The sequence below is a fragment of the Triticum dicoccoides genome, chromosome 2B (assembly GCF_002162155.2).
Source record: "Triticum dicoccoides isolate Atlit2015 ecotype Zavitan chromosome 2B, WEW_v2.0, whole genome shotgun sequence".
Classification (NCBI taxonomy): Eukaryota; Viridiplantae; Streptophyta; class Magnoliopsida; order Poales; family Poaceae; genus Triticum; species Triticum dicoccoides.
The window spans coordinates 19654114-19660091 of record NC_041383.1 but is presented as its reverse complement, the minus strand read 5'-3'; positions in this window follow the sequence as shown (position 1 = coordinate 19660091).

The window sequence follows — 5978 nt, the reverse complement described above, 5'->3', positions numbered from 1 at the left end:
TCCGGAGCAACTCCTTCTGGTCGACCAGCTGCGTCGCCAGCAGATCGCGCTCTTTGGCGAGCCTGTCGCACTCCTCCTCCTTGGCACGACGAGCAGTGTTGGCCTCGCCCAGCTGCTCCTGGAGGGCGGCATTGGCGCCTGAAGAACAAAGAAGAAGACAAGAAAGTCATCAGTAAGGTAGATCGCCGGGGAGATCCGGCCCGACTGCTCAGCAGTCGGCCCGAATCTCGGGGACTATAGCAAACGGGCGTGCCAGCGCGTCCCCGCTGAGAAGAAGGAAGGTAGATCACTGGGGAGATCCGGCCCGACTGCTCAGCAGTTGGCCCGAATCTCTGGGACTACAGCCCGCAGGTGCGCCAGCGCGCCCCCGCGAAGAAGGAAGAAATAACTCACCTCGGCTTTCCGTCAGGTCGGCGGTCCGCTTATTCAGCTCCTCGACGTTGCGGTTGAAGACAGCGGCACGGAGGTTATGATATTCCTACAAAAAGCCGGAAAAGGCAAAAGTTAGAGTTCGGAGCTCGCCAGGAGGAGTTCCGAACCGCCTGCTCAGCAGCCGGCCCGGAACTCGGGGACTACACACAGTGGGTGCGCTGGCGCGCCCCCACAGAGAAGGACAAGAATTAAAAAAGAGAAGGAAGCTCACTCGGACGGATGGCCTCACGGCCAGATGCGCTCTGGTGCTGACTTGGAGGGCGTCGCTTTCCGCGCGCAGCTTTGCCTGGACGTCCAGGAGGGCCTGGTTCAGCGGGCCGGTGCCGCCTCCGCGCAACCAGCCGGTGGGCGCGGCACTGGAGGCCTCGACGTCCAAACTCGCCGAGCTGGCCGCGCCAGTCTCCCGAGCTTGCGGCGCCGAGCTCGTCCTCTCAAGCCGGCGGCGCGCCGGCAGGGCGACTTGAATAAGCAGCCGCACCTCGGTGTCGTCCGTGGTCGGTGGATCCTGCGGGCCCATCGGCTGCATGCTGTGCGGCCTCCCAGACGGTGGCGGAGGCGGCGGAGGCGGCGCGAGGGTGTCCGAGCCTGAAGCGTCGCCGCCCTCCTCCACGAGAGAGTTCTCGGTGCCGACCTCTCCGGTCTGCCCTGTGAACTCCGGAGCCGGCAGCGCCGACGACAACGGAGGTACGAGCATCGCCGAGCGGCGACGCGCGGCCTCCTCAGCACGCCGTTGCGCCGCGGCGGCGTTCTCGGCCTCCTCCAGCTTCCTCTGAGCGTTGGCGGCCACCTTTTCGGCCTCCGCCTTCTCCAGACGGTCGGCCTCCTCCTCGTCGCGCTTCTCCCGCGCGTTCCGTTCCGTCGCCTCCCGAAGGTCAGCGGCGGGATCGACCCGCCGGGTGTTGGCGGACGTCTCCACCGACCCCATGACAGAGTGGACGGGGGCCCTCTCAAGGGAGAGGGGAGCTCTGGTGAAGAGCAGAGAGAGAGAATCAAAAAAGACTCGCATAAGATCCAACGAAGAAAATGAAAGAGTGAAAAAAGACTTACGCGGAAATCAGCGGGGGCCTTCTCACTTCCCTTCGGAAGCGGTTGGCCTTTGCGGCCGCCTCCTCCCGCTTGGTCGCGGCCCTTGAACTTCTTCTGCTTGCCGCCGGGCGCGCTCGGCCCGGCGTGGCGCCTCTTTGCGCCGACTTGGCCGGAGGAGCCGGCCCTCGGCTGGCGGCGCGGGACGACTTCCACGTCGACATCGTCCTTGGGCCAGTCGGCAAAGGTAGCCGACGGCCTGAGGCCGCTGTCCGCCCCCTCTCCGCCGCCTTCGGCGTCGGCCTCCAGCGCTGCCGCCCACAAGTCGGGGTCGTCGACGTCGCTGTCCTCGCGATCTGGGACGTAGTCGCGGGGCTCTCTCATGGCGCCGGCTGCGGGCGCCGTGAGGGGATTCTGCCCAGAAGAAACCAACAATAATGATTAGAAGACGGAGTCGGGTGCAAAGAAGATCAAGCTACAGAAGGGTGCGACTTACCATTGGAGGGGTGTTGTCGTGCGAGTACGGCTCCTTGCCGAACTGCCAGTTCTCCGTGAACTCGCAGTGCGCGATGTGGTTCACCAAGTTTGCCACCTCCCCGCGGGGCATTTCCGTGGTGCTCAGCCGGCTCGGATCGTGGCGGCCGCTCATCTGACAGATGAGGTGAGGCCGGCCCTGGAGTGGGAGGACTCGGCGCGCCACGAAGGCGGCCAGAAGATCAGAGCCGACGAGGCCCTCCGACTGTAGCAGAACTCGGAGTCGCGCCACGGCGCTGGCTCCGGAGGGGGACAGTGACTTGGACCGGTGGGACCAACTGGCAAGCCTGCCAGTCAGAGGCTCGGGGTCGAAGGGCGGCAAGTTGACCCAGTCACCGTCGGTGGAGATGTTCTTCACGTAGAAGTAAGATTTCTGCCACATCTTCACCAACTTCACCAACGAGATGGGAGGGAAAGGGTTGTCGGCAGTTGAGCGCCGCACCGCGATGTAGGTGCCGCACTGAGACGGCGTGCCGGCGGCCTGAGTGCCGAGCTTCGAAGAGAAGAACTCCCCCCACAGCTCGAGGGTGGGGAGAATGCCGAGGTAGCCTTCACACAGAGTGGCGAAGGCGGAAAGAAGCACCACCGCGTTTGGGGTGAGGTGGTGCGGCTGAAGCTTGTGGAACTCCATAAACAAGCAGAAGAACCCGGTCGCCGGCAGCCCCAGCCCGCGCATTAGGTGCGAGCGGAAGATGACCCGCTCGCCCTCCTCCAGCGCGCGCCGGAGCTCTCCCGCCGGCGCGGGACGGGCGTGCACCAGGTCCGCGCTAGGGAGACGGCGGGTCCGGCGGAGAAAATCGATGTGCTCCGCCTCCACGTCCGAGCCGTCCCACATGCCGGAGCACGAGGCGAGGGGCGCGGCGAAGGAAGAGCTCATCGCCGACGAGAGAGGATGCTTCGGCTCGCGGCGGAAGAAGAAGAGAAGGCGGGAGAGCGGGGGAGTGGGTGTGCGCGTAGTGCCGCCCCGCTCCTCCCCGCCTATTTATAGCCCTACGGGCTGAGGAGCCGAGGGGGCGGACGTGGGATTAACTGCGCCCGAGGCCCCACGCCGCCCACGATTTACCCCACGAAGTTACTGCGCACAGTAACAACGTGGGGATGCCAACCGTCCGCGGCCGCAGTGGATCCGCTCGGAAGCGGAGGCGCGGTAGTGGCGGGCCCCACCTGGCGGCCCGTCAGGTCGCGCGCGTGGGTGGGCAGACTATCCTCCCCACGGGCGCAGCGCGATAGGACCGTCTCGATGGCGGCAGGGAAGCGTATCCGATACGCCGCCTGCTTTCCCGCCGCGACTTACGAATAATGGCCCCTCGCTGAACAAGTCCGACTTCGCCAAGTCGGCTCGAAGAAACAGCGGCCGAGTCTCAGAGTCGGTGCTGGGAAGATTGAAACTGTTGAAGCCCCATGAGGCAGCGCCCGCCGGGCTTCACCAGCTTCTGAGACTACTGTCGGAGTAATGGGCCACGGGTAGGCCGACCCGGGACCCAGGATCTTTCAGGACATCGGGGCAGGCCGCGCCCCTCTGGCCGAGTCCCAGCCGGCAACCTTCGGAGAGGCCGAGTCCCAGAAGGCGATCTCCCGAAAAGCCGAGTCCCAGACGGCGACTTCAAAGTAAGCCAACTCCCGGCCCACGACCTCCAGGAGTGCCGACCATGGGAGTCGGCCCGCGACGTTTCACGAAGACCGATGCAGGGCACGGCCCCGACGTGGCCGTCCCCTCCTGCCTACCAGGGGTGGGCATGGCTACAGTGAGCCGTATCGCCGGGAGATCTCCGGTGAGGCGCGACACTGTTGCCATGCCTCCCCTGACCTCAGCCATAGTGCATGAAGCACTGTGCCCACGACGCCGGCTTGTACGGCCCAGAGATCGCAGGGCCACCCGCCAGTGGGTGAATCAGAGACGGCCAGAGCGCTTGAAGACGGCCCTGAGGGAGTCGGCCTCCACGGAGTCGGCCGCCTCCCCGCCAGGGCCCCACAAACCATAAACCAGATTGGATGGGGAGTGGCGATAGTGATCGCCTGATAGACGGCGACACTGTTGCCACGACCCCATGACCAAGCTTGTGTCATCAAGAGTGCTGCACAGTATTCGGCCTGTCCGCGGGACCCACCAGTCGGCGGGCCCCAGAAGCCGACAGGAAGGACGGTGGCATGAGAGACAGACGGCTGGGGGCCACGCCTAGTCAGATTACTATTGTACCCCCGGGGGGTAGGCCTATATAAACCCCCCGGGACACCCATGCAAAGGGTTCGGCCTTTGATAGAGTTAGACACATAGACAGGGGAGGAGAGGGCCAGCCTAGCTCCCTCCTGCCTCCCGATACAGCTCCAGGAGCACCCTTGTAACCATTTCGCCATAGTGACCATGCGGAGACCCCGCAGAGCAGTAGTAGGGGTGTTATCTCCACGGAGAGCCCCGAAGCTGGGTAAGATTCGCCGGCGTGCATATCTGCGCCTCATCCCGTTTCCAGGCACCGGCGACGTTCTACTCGCCCACACCATGATAAGCCATCCTTTGGCGTATGTCGCACCCAACCCCCGACACTTTTCAAAGGTCTCAGACTTGTGTTCCATTAAGTAGACATACCCATATCTACTTAAGTCATCAGTGAGGGTGAGAACATAACGATGGCCACCGCGAGCCTCAACGCTCATTGGACCGCACACATCAGTATGTATGATTTCCAATAAGTTGGTTGCTCGCTCCATTGTTCTGGAGAATGGAGTCTTGGTCATTTTTCCCATGAGGCATGGTTCGCATGTGTCAAATGATTCATAATCAAGAGACTCAAAAATTCCATCTGCATGGAGCTTCTTCATGCGTTTGACACCAATGTGACCAAGGCGGCAGTGCCACAAGTATGTGGGACTATCATTGTCAACATTACATCTTTTGGTATTCACACTATGAATATGTGTAACATCATGTTCGAGATTCATTAAGAATAAACCATTGCCCAGCTGGGCATGACCATAAAACATATCTCTCAAATAAATAGAACAACCATTATTCTCGGATTTAAATGAGTAGCCACCTCATATTAAACGAGATCCAGATACCATGTTCATGATGAAATCTGGCACTAAATAACAATTATTGAGGTTTAAAACTAATCCCGTAGGTAAATGTAGAGGTAGCGTGCCGACGGCGATCACATCGACCTTGGAACCATTCCCGACGCGCATCGTCACCTCGTCCTTCGCCAGTCTCCGCTTATTCTGCAGCTCCTGTTTTGAGTTACAAATATGAGCAACCGCATCGGTATCAAATACCCAGGAGCTACTACGAGTACTGGTAAGGTACACATCAATAACATGTATATCACATATACCTTTGGTGTTGCCGGCCTTCTTGTCTGCTAAGTACTTGGGGCAGTTCCGCTTCCAGTGACCATTTCCCTTGCAATAAAAACACTCAGTCTCAGGCTTGGGTCCATTCTTTGGCTTCTTCCCGACAGCTTGCTTACCGGGCGCGGCAACTCCCTTGCCGTCTTTCTTGAAGCCCTTTTTACCCTTGCCTTTCTTGAACTTAGTGGGTTTATTCACCATCAACACTTGATGCTCGTTTTTGATTTCCACCTCCGTTGATTTCAGCATCGAATATACCTCAGGAATGGTTTTCTCCATCCCCTGCATATTGAAGTTCATCACAAAGCTCTTGTAGCTCAGTGGAAGCGACTGAAGGATCCTGTCAACGACCGCGTCATCTGGAAGATTAAGTCCCAGCTGAGACAAGCGGTTGTGCAACCCAGACATTTTGAGTATGTGTTCGCTGACGGAACTATTCTCCTCCATCTTACAACTGTGGAACTTGTCGGAGACTTCATATCTCTCGACCCGGGCATGAGCTTGGAAAACCATTTTCAGCTCTTGGAACATCTTATATACTCCATGCTGCTCGAAACGCTTTTGGAGCCCCGGTTCTAAGCTGTAGCATGCCGCACAGAACCAGGGAGTAATCATCAACACGCGACTGCCAAGCGTTCATAACG